General features: G+C 44.2%; 1 protein-coding gene and 1 long non-coding RNA gene across 7 annotated transcripts in view; one reads left to right on the forward strand and one right to left on the reverse strand.

Annotated features, from left to right (window-relative positions):
* Positions 1-17,977, reverse strand: part of RALY (RALY heterogeneous nuclear ribonucleoprotein) — a 79,373-nt gene extending 61,396 nt beyond the window's left edge. For 4 of the 5 annotated variants that reach the window (XM_012665809.1, XM_012665808.1, XM_012665804.1 and 1 more), the window contains exon 1: positions 17,497-17,977. The gene's annotated coding sequence lies outside the window, so the exon portion shown is untranslated. The remainder of the gene's footprint in view (positions 1-17,496) is intronic. The other variant, XM_012665805.1, reaches the window with a different exon arrangement.
* A 113-nt stretch (positions 17,978-18,090) lies between these two features.
* Positions 18,091-19,175, forward strand: LOC105827601. Of its 2 annotated transcripts, none has more exons than XR_001138369.1 (3): positions 18,091-18,154; positions 18,586-18,755; positions 19,013-19,175. It is a non-coding gene; the product is annotated as an uncharacterized LOC105827601 (long non-coding RNA). The 2 variants fall into 2 exon arrangements; XR_001138370.1 differs by having other exon boundaries at positions 18,586-18,699.
* Positions 19,176-20,873: the final 1,698 nt, after the last annotated feature.

Genomic DNA, 20,873 nt, shown 5'->3' on the forward strand with positions numbered 1-20,873 from the left:
AAATTTCTCACTAAAATCGACATTTTGACAACTACTAAAAAATAGAATGATAACAACACCCCCAGCATCGTGGGAGGTTAAAAAAAAGTCAGTGCCAATAAAACACAAGAGACAGATGAGAAGCAATTATGCCACAATTCCTTCTCACCTTCACAAGGGAGGTGTTATTTGGAGTTAAATATTGTATGGCTGATTCACATCTCCACCCAAAAGCCTGGGTTTCTTGGGTTACCTAGGAAGAGGGCAAGAAAAAAGAAAGTAGATAGAGAAAGGTAAATAATAAACAAAACAAAAAAAGGACTGGAGAAAAGGGAATATGAAAGAAAGGGAAAGAGTTGAGAAGAAATCAAAAATAAAAGGCAATGGTATCAAGAGGTAGGGAGAAGGGAAGAAAAGAATAGGAAGAGGAATTTCCCAGAGAGTTAGCACACATTTTAGCAGGAATTCTGGATGAGGGGATGGGTAGATTAGTAAGTGGGGTCTGACCTCTGTACTTCCTCATTACTCCAACTATTCTCTCCATCTGGAATGTTTCTTCCCACCATCTTTGCCAACAGAACTTCTTCTGAATGTTTAAGGACATACCCAAATGCTACCAGCTTCTAGAAGCTTCCAAGATTTCTCACAGTTAGAAGTTATTTCTCAAGAATTCCAGTAAACTTCCAGAGCACTCTTGTCATATTTCACCTGTAGCACTTAATGTCCAGCTTTACACTATAGGTATCAGTACATATGCATTTCTGTCATTCAATTTGCAAGTAATATTTGTGCAAGGCCTATTACAGAGATGCAAGGGAAATAGAGTTAAGTAGCACACTGTCCTCTGGCCTATAAGGTCTCAATCTTATGAATGATGGAGGATTTGGGTATGATAAAGCACTAGAGTGCCACTATAGAAGCAAAGTGCACAAAGGATCAAAATTCATTCTGTTTGTGTAGTGATCAGGGAAAGTGTCACTGAGGAGGTAGCATGGGAACTGGCAGGGAAAGACGAATAGTAGTTTAACAGGTAAAGGGGGCTGGGAGATGAGGGGCTTTGTACTTACAGGAACTACAGATGCTCCTTGACTTAGGATGGGGTTACACGCTGATAAACCCATCATAAATCGAAAATATCTTAAGTTGAAAATGTATTTAATACATCTAATCTACCGAACATCCCAGCTTAGCCTAGCATACCTTAAATGTGCTCAGAATACTTAAACTAGCCCACAGTTGGACAAAATCATCTAACACAAAGCCTATTTTATAATGAAGTGTTGAATATCTCATGTAATTTATTGAATACTATACTGAAAGTGAAAAAACAGAATGGTTGTATCGGTACTGAAGGACGGTTTCTACTGAATGCTTATCACTTTCACACCATCATGAAGTCAAAAAATTGTTAAGTCAAACTGCAAGTTGGGGACCATCTATAGTCAAAACAAAGTCAGGACAGAGCCTCACACATCCAGCGAACCTTCTACTGAGCAGAAGTACAGGGCAACAGTAGGTGGTAAGCACTGTGCTGCTGACAGAAGGTAGCAAAGTGACACAGCACCAGACTGTATGAGCCTCGGCCAAGGCCAGAGCTTAGATTTTATCCTTTACAACTTGGGGTGGGGGTGGAGAAGACAAGGGGGGACAGTTTAAAGTCCAATCTCCCATATTTAGTTGCCCTACTTTTTAGTGCAAGTTTCCTTAAAAAACATGGAAAACAGGTTCAATCTCAGGCTCTGCCTATTGCAGCGGTACTATAAGAATTTCCCAAGGATAAGGGCAACAGTGAGAGAAAAACAAAGGATAGAGGGGAAAGTGGGGGAGAATGTAGAAGTGGGGGTAGTAGGAAGGAGGTAGAGAGAAGGAAACAAAAGACAAGGGGCAAGGAAAGCAAAAGGAGAGACAGCTCTATCTCAGCTCTGAGGCTCCTTGTTGCTGAGTTGTCTTCTACATCTTTCTAGGTAAAAAAAATAAAATAAGGTCAATCTGATGCTAGTGACAGAAATAGACCCTCTACACCAAGAGGAAGCTGAGCACATTACCAACTGCCATCTCAACCCTCCCCCACTTCAGGATGATGGGGATGCACCAAGAAGTGGAGTTAGCCCAGCTCTACCAACCCAAAGTATGCCAGCAGCCCCTTGCCCCATGCCCTAAGAGTGTGTGAGGCAGGAGCACCCAAAAAAGTCTGGAGTTTGAAGTGGGGCCTGTCCAGGACCTATGGCTGCTTCTTAGGGTCCCAGAGGAAAGCTTGGGTTCCTTCTGGGACCTCAGTTTCATTGCAAAAGAAGAGTAGTAAACGAGAAGGACTAAGCCTGTGAGTTACAGACACTGCTTCCCACAGAGGGTGGTGTTTAATGTGGGAATTTGTCCTAATCTATCAAGTCTCTTGGTTCATTCTTTCCACTCCCAGCTATGGCCAGTTTGAAGCCTAGTAAGAGCCAGACCCAGAATAGCAGCCATTCCTGACACCACCACCTATTTGGCCCCATCCAAAGTCTAGCTCCTGCCCAGACCAGTATTTTATGTCACAAGTCACAAACAGATACTCAGGCCTAAGGATGTGTTTTGTCTGATCTGCCCAAATTTGTTTTAAAATCTGAGTTAACTGCCAACATTCCAAATCAGATCTCACTTTTTAAAAAATGAGATTTCTAGCTGCTCTTAAAAATGTCAGAGGGCCAGGCACAGTGGCTTATGCCTGTAATCCTAGCACTCTGGGAGGCTGAGGCGGGTGGATCGCTCAAGGTCAGGAGTTCTAGACCAGCCTGAGCAAGAGTGAGACCCCGTCTCTACCAAAAAATAGAAAGAAATTATCTGGACAACTAAAAATATATAGAGAGAGAAAAAATTAGCCGGGCATGGTGGCACATGCCTGTAGTCCCAGCTACTCAGGAGGCTGAGGCAGAAGGATTGCTTGAGCCTAGGAGTTTGAGGTTGCTGTGAGCTAGGATGACGCCACGGCACTCACTCTAGCTAGGGCAACAAAGCGAGACTCTGTCTCAAAAAAAAAAAAATGTCAGAGATCTGGCAACACTAGACCCCTGGGGCAGGGGTCAAGGGGCCTGCTATAATCCTGTAATTTGTTTGATACCTTCTCATTTTATCTCAAAAATTCATATTAATTTATCATCCATTCCATAATATGATTTAATGATTACCGTTAAATTACCAGTTACAATATTTAAACTGATCCAACTACAAAAAAACCTGAGTACGCTAACACTACAGGAAGATACATGTTTTATCCTTTGATTTCATGTATCATCCAATATGCAACCATGTGTCCCAGTTTGAGAAGAAACTCTAACATAGTTTATTTATTCACTCAAAAAATACTTAGATCCTGTACTTAGATCCTTACAAAAACATTAACAAGACAGACATGATTCCTACCTTCATGGAGCTCACAGTTAGCCGGGATATAATGGAAAGAAGTCTTACAGAATAGGAGGCACAAAGAGATACTAGGCTGAAGATTTAGAGTTTATTCCACAAACAGTAAAGTGATCCCTTAGGCAAGTTGCTTAACCTCTCTGGACCTGTTCCCTCCTCTATAAAAGGAAAAGGTTTAATTAGGAAGTTGCTGCTTTCAGTTTGAAATTTTACTAGCATCACAAGAACTTAGCCGGATACCTTTTAAAGTTCCTAACACTTATTAGCTTCCTCTCTTTATCTGGGAAATCGCAATTAGTTGTCATGGAAATTACCATGGTGCTCCACATACTTGATGACGATGTTACAGTAATTACAAGAAGCCAAAGGGAACAGGCAGGGAGAAGAGTCACTTACTCAGAAAGTCACCTACTTTCCACACATAGGAGCTGATGCACATTGCAGCTGGGAGGAAAAAAGACCAGGTACTAACTCATAAGTAAAACAGTTTTGATTCGAATTAGATATCATGGTTTCTTTCATGAGGCATCAGACTCACTTCACCTCAGCTTGCAAGTACATATTAGAGACTGCCAAAGATGCCAACTTTGACAAGGACATGGTCCACTGAGACTTGACTAGTTTGCTGTCCTTGTGCAGTCCTAAGACAGGCCAGGAGACAGATTTACTAGCCAACAGGGGCACAAAAGTTCCAAGTAAAATAAAGATAATTCACTTAGCCCAGGGGATTTACCAGCACTTTAACTGGGTAGTGTCTTCAATAACAGAGAGTTCCATCTAGAGCTGGGTTGGCACTGCCTAGCACCCAAGGGCCAACCCAGTAGCAAAAAATGAGTTAATCAAATGTTTCAAAGAAAAAAGTGCTAGGCTGGTGATACACGGATAAATGGCACTGGGTATGGGTATCAGAGAGACAACAGGAAATGGTGTGGCTTTGAAAAACTTAAGAACAAATATGCTGTCTAAAGGAGCCAGTCAATAAGGGAGCAGTAACTGGAAAAAGTAGAGAAATGAAGAATGTGATATCGTAAACTCAAGGCTTCTGCCAAGTTGGGCTGGTGCTTCAAGGGGTTGCCCAAAGATCAGAGGTATATCTCTTTGTCTCAGAGTTCCCAAAAATACAGGCTGCAAGCTTCTTAAGCATGTACAAGCCAGTGTAAGCCAGTGCACAAGGAGTCATAACACAAGATAGCCCTGGTAGAGAACCCAAGGAGTGAAGCCTTCCACACAACAGCTGGGGCCTATTCCTACTCCAATAAATAGGAAAAGTGTTCATGGTCAGCAACAGGCTCTAGCTCTGCTACTTCCTCAAAAATCCTCTTCCCTCTTCATGTAAAATCAGTCACCCTTACAGCCCACATGCTGGGACCTCTGACCTCATACACACTATATCTCTACTGAAAGGTAGCCTAATCTCCCCAGGCTGGGATTCAACTCAAAATAAAAACACTGCAAGCCACCAGGCACAATGGCTCACACTAGTAAGTAATCCCGGCAACTCAGAAGGCTGAGGCGGGAGGACTGCTTGAGCCCAGGAGTGTGAGACCAGCCTGGGCAACACAGCAAGACCCTGTCTCTAAAAAAATTAAAATTAAAATAAATTAGGCAGGCATGGTGGCACATGCTTGTAGTCCCAGCTACTCAGGACGCTGAGGCAAGAGGATCACTTGAGTCCAGGAGTTCAAGGCTGCTGATTGTGCCACTGCACTCCAGCCGAGGCAAAAGCAAGACTCACCTCTTAATAAAACACTGCAGGCCAAACCAAATATGTATGTAGGCCAGACACAACCCAAGGGGCTCCCAGTTTGCCACCTCAGAAGGTAAGACTCTGAACAGACCTGGAACAGAAAAGGGTTTAAAAGTCCCCTGAGGACTCCTCAATGAGCTGAAGGTTCAGTAGCTTGGATCCCCCAAAAGGAATACCTTTAAGACTATTGCCCCACCTTCGCAACTAAAAGTTCCTTTCCTCTGCAAAACAATAAAATTGCCCCATTACAGTCAGATGCCCTTGGCAGTGAAGAGAACAATGCTAAATGTATCCCCCCTGAAGCAGGATGGCATTCCCCGTGCTTCGTTCCATCATTGTATCATCTCAAGATTCCTTCAGCATCTACATAAAGGCAGTAACACTCTTGCCAAACAGAATAGAAAAAAGACTAGCTGCCCTTGAAACAGTAACTCCAAAGAGGGAAGGTTTATTGCTGGAAAAACTTTGTTTCTTTATTTACCAAGTCTTCCATACCAGATTTATGGGCGAGGGAAACACAACAGAAATGGTTTTTAGTAAAAGGCACCTGGCAGTAGTGAGCAGCATGACACAGAAGAAGGCAAGACTGGATGGCAGGAAGGCTGGTTAGGAAGCTCTTACAGAAGATTAAGGATTTCATAGCCCCATGATGACTGTGTCTGAAATGGGGTATGGTCTTACAGTCCTTGACTGACTGCATGCACCTTGCAGACAGTCTTACCCAAGCATATCACCCACAGCATGTAAGACCGTACCGTAACGGAGCAGGCACTCAAATGGTCATAGATACACAGAATACTCCTGTAAGAGACCTTAGATCACAAAGAAACACATCAAAGAAACTAATGTCCAGAGAACATAAAATGATTTGCTTAAGCTCACAGAGTGGATTAGTGGTGAAAAGGAAGGAGCAAAAGTTTTGGAGGCAAGTAGATCCTATGTTCAAATCCAGGTGTGGCCTTGGGCAAGCCACTCAACACTTTGTCAATCTGTTTTCTCATCTACAAAATATTAATAAGCTAATACTTATTTTTACAGTGTTGCCATGAGGTTTAAAAGATATTGTCTTCTGGATACAACCACCAATTTACGGGAAATACAGAGGACAGAGAAACATATCAAACACACTGAAAGGATATAATGAGCAAAATTCAGAACATGAAAAACTCCACAGGAAAAATCCAGTTTCTTCAACAAATAACGAGGTAAAAACTACAGTCATGCATTACTTACTTAACAACAGGGATACTTTCTGAGATATGTGTCGTTAGGCAATTTTGTCCTTGTGAGAACATCATAGAGTGTACTTACACCATCCTAGATGGCATAGCCTCCCACACATCTAGGCTACATGGTATTGCCTACTGTTCCTAGGCTACAAACCTGTACAGCACGTTACTGTACTGAATACTGTAGGCAATTGTAACACAATGGCAAGTGTTTGTGTATCTAAACGTATCTAAACATAGAAAAGGTACAGTAAAAATATGATTATGGTATTATAATCTTACGGGACCACCACCACATATGCGGTCCATCATTGACTGAAATGTCGTTACACAGCACATGACTGTAGAAGGGACTATAAAAACTAAATGAGACCTGAAAGACATAACAACCAATTACAATGTGTGGACCTTATGTGAATCCTGAATCAAACAAACTATAAAAATAAGATTGTGACATTTATGAGACAACCGGAAATTTGAACACAATCTGGATTTTGACGGTATTAAGGAACTGCTAAATTCTGTAAGGTGTGTAATAATGGCATAATTGTGTTTTTAAAAAATCATCTTTTAGGGATACACAGTGAAATATTTAAGGACAAAATATGATAGCTGAGAATTTCCTCAAAGCACAGAATGAGGAAAAGTAGGTAAGCATATAAATGAAATAAGACCGATCATGAATTGAAAATTGTTGAAGCTGAGTGATGGGTACATCATATTTCATTAACCTCCTCTGTGAACTTTGTATTTAATATATGTTTCCATATTAAAAATAATTGTTTAGATTTAAATCTCATCAATGTCAAATTTACTCTAGCAGTGTTACCTGGGCATATTCCTTAACCTCCCTGTGTCTCAAAATTTCCTGTTTGTATGATGAGGACCAACAGAATCTACTTCTTAGGGTTGAGGTGAGAAATAAGATATCTATAAAAGGCTTAGCACATAGTAACCTTCAGTAAATATTAGCTCTATTAGTATGAACGCAAGGTACCAAGTGTGGTATCTCGACACAGTGGACACCCAATTCATGGTAGCTATTAATATTACTAATATGAAAGACAGAATTGGGTTTAGAACCCAGGTCAGATTTTTAATCAAGTACTTGACTAGTCTCCTTGACAGCATGCCTGGAAACTCTCAGTGAATGTCCCTAATGGCAGCTCTAGCCCTCTCAATCTCTCTTGACAAACATCCCAGGTCTTGACACAGGATCAGGAGCTGACTAATGTTCATCATGAAACTGCCGCTGCCATCTTATTTCCCCCAACCAGGTAATTTAAGGTACATTTTCTAATATTTGCTGACAGAACAAAGAGGAAAGGCTCTAAGATATGATCACTGTTCATGCCAGCCTTCAAAGTGATTTGGTGAAACTACAGAAAATAAACACCCAGCTAGGGTCCACCAGCAGGATAAAAGCTGACAAAGAAATGGCAATTTTCCCCCGAGCAAATATACAAGTAATAGATTTGCTCTGAGAGCCTTTAGCTTTTGGTATTCCTTTTTCTTCCCCTCTATTTAAAATGAAGACAAACTCTCTTTCAACACACTTCAAATATGATTGTTTGCTGGATTAATTTCTTCCCTGAAATGATGTAATTATAGGCAAAGAATCATTGTCATCCTTCTATCCAGTTTAAATACAAATTGGCTTCATAACGACATGACCTTTTCCACCTGCTCTGAAAGGCTATGTATGAGAAGGTATCATCCACCTCCAAGTAAAGGACACCACCCCCGATCCCCTAAATCATTGGCAGGAATATGGATGCTACTTGGCGTGGATACTCATCTGTGTCTCTGCTCAAGCTGTTCCCACTGCACAGAATGTCCTCTATCTCTGCAGCCTAAATCACCTGTAGCCATACTTTCTGGAAAAGGGAGGAGGGAAGAGAGCAGCATATAAACTGAGAAAAGCTATCTCGGTATTGTTTCTGAATAGTCTGGGAGGTACAGTACAGACATGGAAATATTGGCATGTCATAATTTATCAGTACAATCAGACAGAATATTAGAAATTAGGATGCTCCTGGACAACATATAATCACTATCCTTATCCCACAAGGCCCAGCTCAAATGCTCACTCCTCCATAAATGTTTCATAGGCACTGCCCCCCTCCAACAGGAAGCAATCTCTCCCCCCACTGAACTTCCCAATCACTTTACCCCTTTATGGTACTTGCTACATTCATATTATGATTCTTAAAATTCATATCTCTAATTACCAACCAAAATGGCTTCAGATGAAAAAAACAGGCCACGCCAAGTGTCGACAAAGACATGGAGCAACAGAAACTCTCTCATACACCACCGATGACAGTGTGATCTGGTATGCCTTTGAAAACTATTTGGCAGTAACTACTAAAACTAAACATATGCCTAACCTATTACATCAATATGAGGTTTGAGAACACTCACTACCCCCGCAAAACAGTTTGCCTACAGTCTTTTGCTCCATCACTGCCTAAATGCTAAATCACACTTTCTCCCAATCCTAGAGACTACTTCGGGCCATTCTTCCTGATCACTACAAAAAGATCGCCCCTTCTATGGAAAATCCTGTCACTTATCTATCACCTCTGACAAATGACTCATGGATTCTTCCCATATAAATTGCTTCATCTGATTTTACGATGTACTTTTAGTAACATAATCTAATTTGCTCCTCGCAATGTTATTGTGAAGAAGGCAAAATACAGAGTATTAACTCTACAAATGATAAAATGGAGGTTCAGAGAGAGAAAATGACTTCTTCAGTTTACCTGGCCTTATTAGTGCCAGAGAACAAGAGCATACCTTAGTCATCTGAACCAAGCTCTCTACTTATTATCAGCTACATTTTCATGATTTTATTATCTTATCTCCCCCAAAGAGACCATAAAGTCCCTGAACATCAGAGTGTGCTTAACACATTTCTATTCCTCCAAGAACCAAGTAAGGCACTCAAGTGGTTTCCAGTTTGGCGAGCTGATTTCAACATTGTACCTAACCTTCAAGGACTGACACAGGCATACTTTCCTCTTCTTCTAGACCCCATAGGCAACGCTAAACTTGTTGGAAGAAATCATGAAAACAACACAGCATCCCAAATAACATTTCTCTTTTGGGGAGAGAGGAGGGAAGAGGAAAAGCCCTTCAAGATCAGGGGATCCTCAATATGCCCTCCATTTCCACTTGCTAGGGCTCCACGCTGTAAAGTGTTCAAAGAAGGCTGGCCAAGGCAGTGGCAACGGACTGCGAGAACCACAATTTAATCACAATTATTAAGTCACAATTGATCAAATGCCAGAAACCATACCTCAACTAATTCCACTTGCAAACAAAATAGAGAGCTATTTTATTTCAAAATGGAGTATAATAAAACTTAAAATAATTTAATATCAAACTTAATTTTCTTCATTCCTAAATAAGAAGCTAGACAATACTCAATCTTTCTGGAAGCCAGCCAGAGAACTGATAGGAGGAGAATAGGGAAGGCACTAGGCAGATGTCTGGATACCCAAAACCTGAAGGACAATGTTGCCCCCCCCTTCCCTAACATTCTTAACTTTATACACTGGGTGTTGGACACCTTAGCAATGGAGGATAAATCTGGGTAACGGAGAGGAGAAAGGAATGCCGAAAATAAATCTACACACTGGAAGTCAGATAATCAAAGAGGTCTCTTTGCCTAGTCATACATCCATCAATTATGCTATTTCCAGTTTGAACTCTCAACCCAAGTATCTGAGCCAGGGCAGCAGGGCTAGGATTTGTTTTACTTATTTGTCTCCCTCTCAAGACTGAAAGCAATTTGAGGGCAGGAATCATGTCTTGCTTAGTTTTTATGTTCTCCACAGGGAGAACACTCAGTAGGTATTCCAAGCCCCTGGAATAAATGGTTGAGATTAAGGATGGAAGGCTGCTGGACTTCAAAGCATAAACAATCATGTCAAAGCAGCTAGGTAACCTACTTAGCATGGTAACTCTGCCCCAAACTCTAATTTTAGTAAGGGTTGATTTTAATTGGTACGAAAACAATTTAAAGTGAGTCCTTAAGGTCTGAAGAAAAGTTATTCTTGTGTACAATTGATTCATGGCAGCCCTCATTACTGTATTGACAGCACCATTTCTCAGTATCACCTTACAGCTATCTGCAAAAACAAAATCCCAAAGCCTTAAAATGGTCTGTGTAAGCAGGAAACATTTGACTTCTCAGTATAGCGTTATCATACTTTCACGAAGAAAACCCAGATATAGATAAATGATGAGTTATGGAAATGACCCTTTTAAATCTACACCTGGGCTTGCTTTCATGAGCACAAAGAATTACAAAGGAAACTAGACAAACAGATCAACAGACACCATGCAAACAGTACCTTTAACAAAGCTTACTAAAATGCTTAATAAAACAAATAAACAGAAGACAGCTAAATACCAGATAAATGCCTCTGGAATAAAGAAAACCTGGCTAACAATATTAAGCTTCTAAAAGAGAATACTTACTTGGAACAAAGCAATATTACTTGACAAATAAACAGAATTGTCCAGTCTCTACAGATGGCATTTCAAGGGCCCAGGTAACCTCAATAGAGGTATCTACCTCATAAGGATAAAGCTCCAAGGAAATGAAGGTTTCTGGTCCAGTGTTTTTTCCATTCCTACTACTATGTGAAAATCCTAAAGTGTTTTTGATTTTTCCCCTTATTATGTGATTTTAAACAGTTTGCTACATATTTAAATATCATTTTTTTACAGTCTTGGACTCCAAGTCTGTCCCACGGACTACAGCTCCAAGTTTATAATAAAATTCAGCAATTTGATAAATTCAACTCATAAGCAATTTTTCAGCAATCTGTCCATTCTAAAAAGCAATATCCATCTGTTTATATACTGAAAGGTATCTTCTTTGAATCCAGAATTTAACCCTCTAATTCTCAATGCACTAGCAAAGCCATTTCTCCTTCCAGAAATAAATTCTTAAGCCACTACCATAAAACCGTGAAGAGGTAGAAATATCATTCATGATTATCTAGTTCAACCCCCTTGTTTTAGACAGGAAGACCGAGACCCCAGAGAATATTAGGTAATTACAATTAGTTTGGCAAGCATCAAAAGCCCACTGAATGCTATTTCCCTCAGTGGAACTCACTGGATGTGTTGGGAGGACAGCCAGATGTGCACTTTAGTAAGAAAAGCACTCCCAATGCATGTGCCCTCTAGGAAACCCGAGTATTCAGCCACAACCGCCCATCCCTACCCTAGCACAGAGAGCAGGGGGCAGTGGACAGCTTGAATGGCTCTTCTGGAGATGGAGACCAGAGCCCAGGGACAATATCCCGTCCGTCCTTCCTCCCAGGAAGCACGGCACACTTATTACCATGAAGGCCATTATGAAATGACAGAAGACACTAACACTGAGGAAACAGGAAGGGCTTTGGAAACAGAAAAGATGACAATGATACTTGGACAGATAACCATTTCTATTCGTTCATTTAAGAGGAGGAGGAGGTGAGTAGAGAGTCACCTCCAATCGTTTTTCTGTCTCTACCTCCCCATTCCACTCTGGGCATTTATAGAGTTTCAGGGAACTCCCCAATTATTTTATGAGGAAAAAGGGCCAGAGGAGGAAATGGGCTTGGTCAAGCCCACACATTGACCAAATAAATGATCCTGAGGTTAGTGACTAGACTTCCAATTTATCCCACTGCCCAATATCTTAAGTCCTAAGGGTCTGTGAGCTGCACCCTGAGCACAGGTCTGAAACTTTACTTACGATACCCAGTAAGTAAGACAAGCAGGCTAACATTACTGCTGTCATTTTTTCCCCTCCAGTTATATATTTTATATACAAAGCTAAAATTGAACCAGGTTTTTATAGACACTCATATGAAAACCCTCTTGCTGTCTCCACCCCACCCCCTCTATTATCATAAAATGTTAGAAAGGACCCTGGGGGTCATCTAGTCATTATTTCCCTTCGTTATTTAGATGAATAAACCTGAACATTTGCCACCTGACAAAAAGACTGGAGCACAGAGTGGGGTCTCCTGACTCCCAGCCCCGATAAAAATCCCTCCTGAGCCCTTCCCATCCTGTCCCACCCTACCCTCTCCCTACTCCACACTGTATCTAAGCTACTGAGATCTCTGCCCTTCTGGAAGGTGAGCCCCTCAGGCTACGTTTTACTCATCTTTGTTTTCCTAGTGCCTAGCCGACAGTAAGCAGAGAAGTGACTTAGACTTAAAGGGAGACACACAGGTACATGGAAAGAGCAGCGCCAAAGATGTTGCCTGGAGAAAACTTAAGCTTTTCTTGGCTTAACGTAAAGTCTTCTGGGCTGCACAGGGCCTGGATGTCTAGGATCTAATGTATTTCCTCCTTTCCAAAACTAGTGTTTGTATTATCCAGTTTAGCCAGGGATAGTGACCAGATTTCTTGTGCCATACTCTCACTCCCTCCCCTCCAGATATGACATGAAGAACTAGGATCCCTAACTAGAAGTAAATGAAAGTATGTGTAAGGAGATTCTGCATGAGAAACCCTCCTCCCTCATGTGCTCCTTCTTCTCCTGTGTCCCCACCTCAATAAACAGCATCTACACAACTGCACCATGTAGAAACCCAGATGTCACCATGATTCCTTCCTTATCCTCCACACCAATCTTTGTCTTATCACTCAATTCCACCTTTTTTCTACCTTCATTTGAAACACTATCACCTCTTGCCTGTATTACTGCACCAGCCTCCTAACTGGTCTCTTTACCCATGGTGCTCTAGCTCTCTCCAGTCTATTCCCCAAACATGTAACTGGCGATATCTTTCTGAAATGCACACAGAATCCTGGCCCCCTAACCTCAGGATGAAGTCCAAACTCCTCAACATAGGCAACAAGGCCCTTTCCTGACTTGGCCTCTGCTATGCCTCCCTTGCCAGTCTCCTCCCTTGCCACACTCGCCCACCTCATGCTTTATGCTCCACCTGGGCCTGTTTGTTCAACTACAGAATGGGAGTAATGATAGCAGCTACCTGTCAGTGTTTATGGAAAGCAATGAGTTAACGCATGTTGAATTCTTAGAATAGCACCTGACAGATACAGTAAATAGCCAAAAGTCTTACCTATTAGCATCACCATCGCTGAACTTGCTGTTCCTTCCATCTAGAACAGTCTTATCTCTGCTTCCTCCCTGACTCCCCAAATCTCTTTTTTTTCCCCTGGCTTGTGCCGATTTTTTCTTGAGGTCTAGGGTTAGCCAACTTCTCCAAGGAAGGCTTTCCAAACCCTCCAATGCTGGGTTAGATACCATTCCACTGTGCTCTCATGACGTCTGTCCATCACAACACTTCTCACGTTGTCTGTTTTCCCCACGAGGCTATATGCACCCAAATCCCCAAGCTTACAACTATGCCTGGCAGATGCCTAGTAACTGTTCAGTGAATGAAAAACTTTTCAGTAATTAAGTGTCCAATGAAACAGAATCTCAACAAGTAACGAATTCAAATGTTGGCCAGGTGGCTCATCTAAACGATTTAAGACTCCTCAACTACAGGATTCTATCCAATAAACAATTCAACACACTCTGAACTCACTGGTCACACTGGTTTGAACTTTAATATGTAAGCAATATTGGGCCATCAGATTTTTAAGGAGACCATGACATGACCATACATATGATCATGTTATTTGTTACCCTATTACCCATTTCTAGAACACCCCCTACCCCAACTCCCTGGTGGTATCAAAACAAAATTCCAACCACCTTTCATAAACACCACCGCTTCCAAATAGAAAGACACAGAAACAGTCAAATCAAAGGGAATTTTGAAAGGCTAAATGCAGCATCTAACTCCATCTTAACCACCTGCAAGCAGTGAGGATACATAAACACCCTCTAGGAACCCAAAAGCTAATCCCTCCTGTGTGCTTTTATGGAAAGAGGGGGGAGGAGAGAGGGAGCATTTCATAAAGGTAATCCATTTAATCGTCCTCTGAGTAGTTTTGATCCAAGCTGCTGTCACAGCACTGTTATTCCTGATCACTGCAGTCCCAGATCCTCAAACTCCGGATGGTCAGAAAGTAAGTACAAACAAGGTGAAGCTAGAGAGTTGTCTGGGTTCTATTTCAAGGGTGTAAGGCTTATGAAGATACAGAGTGGGCCAGCAGAGATCCAAAAAAGACTTCAGTGATAAGGAACTCCAATCCATGGGGGGCGGGGTGTTGGGGGGGAGATTCAACCAAAGGTATGACCACCAGGCCTTGGTTCCTGCTCTGGGATTGCATGCCACATCCCTGCTGCAGATGAGGACTAACAATCATTTTGCATTTACACAAAGCACACTGAGATTAAGGAAAGCACTAAGTGTGACAGCTTTGCCAGTCACAAAGGGACAAATACTGTATGATTCCACTTACATGAGGTTTCTAGAGTAGTCAAATTCATAGACTGAAAGTGGTTGCCAGGGACCTGGGGGGAGGAGGGAATAAGGAGGGTACAGAGTTTCAGTTGAGGAAGACAAAAAGTACTAGAGATGGATGGTGGTGATGGTTGCACAGCAATGTGAATGTACTTAATGCTACTATACATTTAAAACCGGTTAAAGTGGTAAATTTCATGTTATATATATTTCACCACAATTTTTTAAAAAGCATGCCAGCTTTAAAGTTACACTGTCTGCAGTTAATCCTGGCTTGGCCACTTACTAGTTATATGACTCTAAGCAAGTCATGTAACTTCTCTAAGCCTGTTTCTTCTTTTGTAAAACAGGGATAATAATAGTACCTAATTCATAGGTTACTCTGAGGATTATATGACATATGCCTCAGAAAGACCTTAGTCTGGTGACTCATGGTACATGTTAACTACTTAAAAAATATTAGCCATTATTACTACCAATAACAAAGCATTTTCAGAGCCATTTTCTCATAATCTCCGCAACAACCCTCTGAGCATTTACAGATAAGGAAACTGAAGCTCAGAGAGCCACAATCAGTTGCTCAGTTTATGAAGTCATGTCAAATCCTCTGCCCATGTTGTGTCCTCATCACTTGTTAATTCTTTGATTTAAGGCAAGTGCCCTCATCTTGCTATATCTTCATTCCCTTATAGTGAAAAGGAGGCAAGTTCTGCAAACTCCCTCACAGAACTGCATTAGAAATGAAATCATATAATGGTTACAGAAGAATACTATAAACCATATATAAAATAATATAAAACAAAACTGGCAACTTAGGAGAACTGGTAACACCTGTGTGCAAAACCAGGTCTCCTCGTAACACTAGGAGGAGGCACAGAGAGTGGCAGAGACTACACAACCTCCTTGGGATTTCCAATTACTCAGGATTCCTGACCTTCAAGGCCTGAATAAGTAGTTTAATGCCCTCTTGCGAGGTGGCAAGGTATGGGAGAAATAAAAATATTACTGGACTGAGAAGAAGATGACTTGGAATTCCAGTTCTGATTCTGTCACTAAGGCAGTCTGTGAATTAAACAACTTACTTTCCCCTTTCCAAGGTTCAGTTAATAGGGAAGAGAAGAAAGGCAGGTATGAAAGTTGGACCAGATGGTCTGTAAGACACCTTCCAGCTCCTACATACCATGACCACTAAATCCAAATCTTTTTGTGTGTTGGGGGGGCGAGGGGGAGACCAACAGACCTACCAGACTCCAAAGAACTAATGCAAACATCAGGAGCCTAGTCTTAAAACCTGGCCTAGAAACTCCCCTGCCTGATTTTAAACACTCCCCCAAACCAGTATCAAAGAAATCGGAAAACTGGGCCTTATCTGAAAATAGGAGAAATCTGAGCAGAGTTGAAGCAGATGACTTGAGCTACCCATCTCCTCCTCAAACTAGGATCAATAAAGCTAAACAACATAGAGAACATGCAAAGTTTGGGGGAGAAACATGCCATAAACAAAAAATGGACCTCACTGTTTTTACAGTCTTAAGCCTTCCTGCAACCAAAACCCCAGGGAACTTCAGTTGTGTTTGAGATCTGGAGTCCTTCCAACCATCAACTTCTAACGGCAATATTAGTAAGAAATTCATCCTAACCTCCCTTCTCTCGGTGCTATGGTAACCCCAGAATGGGATTTCATCCATTGTATCGTGGACAATGGCCCAGAACTCAGGGAGAACCCGGAGTTTTATCTCTAACTAAATGGTGTGACCGAGGGTAAGTCAAAATCCCCTTTGCACGAAGAGATGATACACGCTCACACCAGAAAATAAATAACAGGTACTAGCACCACTGCTTTACACTTCCGTGGCTATTAACTGTGACTTGAGCAAATTATTTAACCTCTCTGCGCCTTGATTTCTGCTTCTGTAAATGGGGATACCCCAGAAGGTCGTTGTGAGCATTAAACGAAATAAAGCAAGAAGCCCCTGAGTCAAGTCTCATTAAACGTTACCTGCTGGTATTTAAATACTTCTCTCACATATTATAATAGTTTCCTCTCTGAATCCACGAACAAGTTTGTCTTTCCCCATTTCACGGAGGGGCAAACTAAGGCTCGGCCGCAAAGGGGGCTTCGTGAAAGGCGGAACAGGGCCCCAGCTCGAGGGCCTGTTGTTCCTCTCCGAGGCCGAGGTGTGCAACGAGCCCAGGACCGGCAGAGGTGGGAGCGCGGTGCTCAAGCCCGCGAGGAGCGAGGCAGGGCCAGTTTCGCGCGCCTCCGGGAGCCCGCAGACCCAGCCCCGGCGGGAAAGCCGGAAGATGCCCCGGGCTGGGGCCAGAGCCAGGGCCCGGCCCGCCCGAGGCCTCCCCCGCACGGCCTCCGCTCCCCTCCCTCCTCCCCTCGCCGGGCGGGGCGGGGCACGAGCACAAAAGACTCCAACTTCCGAGCGGGCGCGGGCCCACCCAGCCAACTCCTGGCCCAGGCTCCGCCAGCGGGGAGGAAGCGGGCAGTGAGTGCCAGGGCGGCCGGGAGCGGGCGCGGACAGACCGGAGCCAGAGACCTAGGGCGGCGGGTCCGGGTGGGAGAAAGGAGCAGGAAGAGGGGGCCTGGAGTTACTGTGGCTCCCGGGACTCCCCGAATGGCCGAAATAAGAGTTTCTAAAAATAGGCAGTGGCCCGCCTGAAGAAGTAGGCGAATGAAAAGGCACAAGGTACACCCCCCCGCACCCCTAAGGAAACGCCCGCGGCCCCCACTCACCCGCACCTAGAGGTCTGGAGAAAGCTGCGCGGCGCGGAAGGAGGCGGTGCCCCCGCACCTGGGGTCGCAAGGAAGGGAGGAGAAAGGCAGCCGCGGCGTGAGAAGGCTGAGCACAAGCGCGGGAATCGCCGCCGCCGCTACAGCCCCCTCAGCTTCTCTCAGGTCTGCCGCCCCGCGCCCGCGCCGATCGCGCGCCCAGCCGCACTGACAGCGGCGCGAGCCCCGCAGCCGCGAGCCCTTCCCTCGGCCGGCACCACTGAGGCGCGCGGGGGTGGGGGCACCCGGAGAGGCTTCCCTCGGCTCTGCTCCGCCCGCTGCTCTGGCCCTGAACCCTGCCTTTCCCTCCTCCTCTTCTCTGTCTCTGGGAAAGGACACGGTGACACGAGCACGAGGAGTCCGCAGCCCCGCCCTGACACAGCCCGACTCCCCAGGCGCATGGGCTTTCCCCACCTCCTCAGCCTGGCTTTGGAAAGGTCCAGGGCTTGGGCGGGGAGGGGAAGAAGGCGGGGCCGGGGCGGGGCCTGACAGGGAGGACGGACTGAGATGGGGGCCTGGAGGCGGGGCCAAAGCGGGAAGAGCAAGCCGCTTACACCAGTTTGCAGCCGAAGGCGGGCGGGGCCGAGAAGGTGGTGAAGCCCTGGGATGACCGGCAAGACAGGTAGGGAAGGTCGTGGAGGCCTCGGAGAGCCGGGAGCCAGGGAGTGCTGGAAAGAGGGGCCGTGGGAGGGGCCAAAGGGGGACTGCCCAGAGGAGGAGTCACGGGTGGAGGGAAGCGTGGGCAAGGCTGGAAAGAAGCGGGGCCTTAAGAAGCGAAGAGGGTGAAGGCGGGGCTGAAGAGAAGCCCAGGAGGGGCAAGATAGGAGCTGGCCTGAAGTAGGCGGGCCCGGAAGCAGAGCGGGGAGGCGGGAGCTCAGGCGTGGCCACTCTAGGAGGAGCCGGAAGGAGGCGTGCCCTAAAGGAGCGCCGAGTGGGCGGTGCTTGGGTGGGCGTGGCCTGGAGTTGGGTCCCAAATCAGTCGGCTGGGGGCGGTGCCCTAGGGATCCGGGAGAGACGAAGTAGGAAGAAACACCTGGTCCTTTCACTTTCTAGGAACCTGGCCACGTGGTCTCGGTGAAGCTCGCTCCTCGCCAGCCAGGCTAGGATTGTACGGAGAGGCCGCGGTGAGGGTGGTCTGTGGAGGAGGTGCTATCACCCCCTAAAAAGGTTAAATCAAGTACCTTTACGCTTCTGGAGTGCAGATGTTTTGTAACTTGATTCAGGTAGTGGTCCTCCCTCCTACACGGTTCTCCTGTCGGGATCTCTCACTTGAATGAGAGTTCCAGCCTCCAGGGCCTCCCACCCCCAACCTCCAGCCTCCACAGCACAGCCAGAGGGGTCTTGTGAGACACAAGAGGACCGTTGTCTTTCAGTCCGCAGCTATAGACTTTCCTCAAAGGCTGGGAGCTGACCAAACAAATTCTCCGTGCCTCTTCCTACCTGTGATTTTACAATTGTATTTTTCGTGTTGCCTCCACAGAACCTGCCTAAGATACGAGATTCCTGAGAGCGGAGCAGAGTTTGAATTCAGAGTACCGGCTTTGCCAGGCCAACAGTTACAACTGTCCTTCTGTTGTTTGACCTCCGTGCCCTCTTGAAAAGGAAGAGAAATAAAATTAGAGAATTGGTGACCCGGAGAGCAAGGTCTGGGATGTTCTGCCCCTAACTCTCTACTTAAATATCACCTTCTCAGAGAGGTCTTCCCTGAATACCTTGTCTAAATGTGTTCTCTAATTTGTCCTGTTGTTCTGTTATTTGTCTGTTCATGTGTTTTTGACTGTTGTGTACATCACTGTGTTCCCAGACTTAGTGCAAGGTCTGGCACACACCAAGTGCTCAATAAACACTTGAATCAATCAATGGATCAATGAATCCAGCCCCTCCCAACTTCCTCTGCTTTGTTTCTGGCCACTTCTGGGGTTCCTCACCTCCCTCCTTATGCATTAGCCTTACCATATTTGCTTGAATACACCACAGTCTCTGAGCACTCTCTGCTGAGCATTTTCACTACTTAGCTTGCTCCTCTCCTTCTGTCCAGATGCCTCTAGTTCTTCCTTCAATGCTCAATTCAGTAGCCACCCCTTCTGAGAAGCTTTCTCAGACCTCCCTTCAGTCCCCCTAGACAAGTTGAGGCTCTCACTCCTCTCTATCCATGGCCTCGGTTATAAAACTTAACTCTGTAGATGATGTCCTATTCCCTGCTGACAGGTCCTGTGTGACGTGCCTCCCTCCTGCTGACCTTCTGACCTCATCCCCTAATGCTCTCATCCCTCTCATTGTGTTCCAGCCACACATTGACCTCTTTCTTGTTCTTCCAATATGCCAAGCATATTGCTGCCTCAGGACCTTTGCACATGCTATCATGACTGCCTCAAATGCTCTTCTCCCAGATATCGGTATGGCTCACTCACCTTCTTCAAGTTTCCACTCAAATGTCACTTCTTCAAAGAGCCTTTCCCTTGCCCACATTTAGAATATAATACCCCACTCCTTTGCACTTCCTCATACTCATTCCTGCTGGATTTTTCAACATAGCACTTATCAACACCTGAAATATTATATTTTTTTTATTGTTTCTCTCCCATTCCTGCCTTCCACTACAGTGTGATCTTCACAAGGACAGGATATTATGTTTTGCTCATTCCCCAGTGCTTAGAACAATTGGTCCTGATTTAATATTTGTTGAATGAGTGACTACAAATTCAACAGAGAAATGTCAGGAAGACTCTCAGTGTTGACCAGAAGAATGTGAAAATTACAGTATGAAGGGAGATGTTTCTAAGGAAATATGCTGGCAACACTAGCTAACATTTATGGAGCATTTACTAATTGCCAGACAGTCTGCTAAGTGCTTATTTAATTCCTACAACAGCCCTATGAGATAGGTACTATTATTATCCCTATTGTACAGATGAGGAAACTGTGGCGCAAAGAGGTTAACTTTCCCAATATCACAGAGCTAGTAAATGATGGAGTCCAGCTTTAAAGCCTACGTACTGAATCACTACACTATCCTACCTCCTGATTATTAAGGACATAGGGTCGTTGGTCCAATAAAGGTGATGGATGAGGGAGGAACATTCTTTTGCCTTCTGGGTAGTGTGATATAGGGTATGATGTAGCAGATTTTTATTTTAGCCACCATGAGGGAAGCCAGCCAGAAGACAAAACCATCACATAGAGGAAGGCAGGACCAAGAAAATATTGCAGAAAAATTGAGCCAGAGACCTGATGAAGACATTCCTGAAAGCTTGACTCACCTCTGGACTTCAGCATGAACCAATACATCTCTATAGTTTAAATAGTTTGAGTTGGGTTTTTTTTTTTGTTTTTTTTTTTTT

Source organism: Propithecus coquereli, unplaced genomic scaffold (genome assembly GCF_000956105.1).
Source record: "Propithecus coquereli isolate 6110/MARCELLA unplaced genomic scaffold, Pcoq_1.0 Scaffold122, whole genome shotgun sequence".
NCBI lineage: Eukaryota > Metazoa > Chordata > Mammalia > Primates > Indriidae > Propithecus > Propithecus coquereli.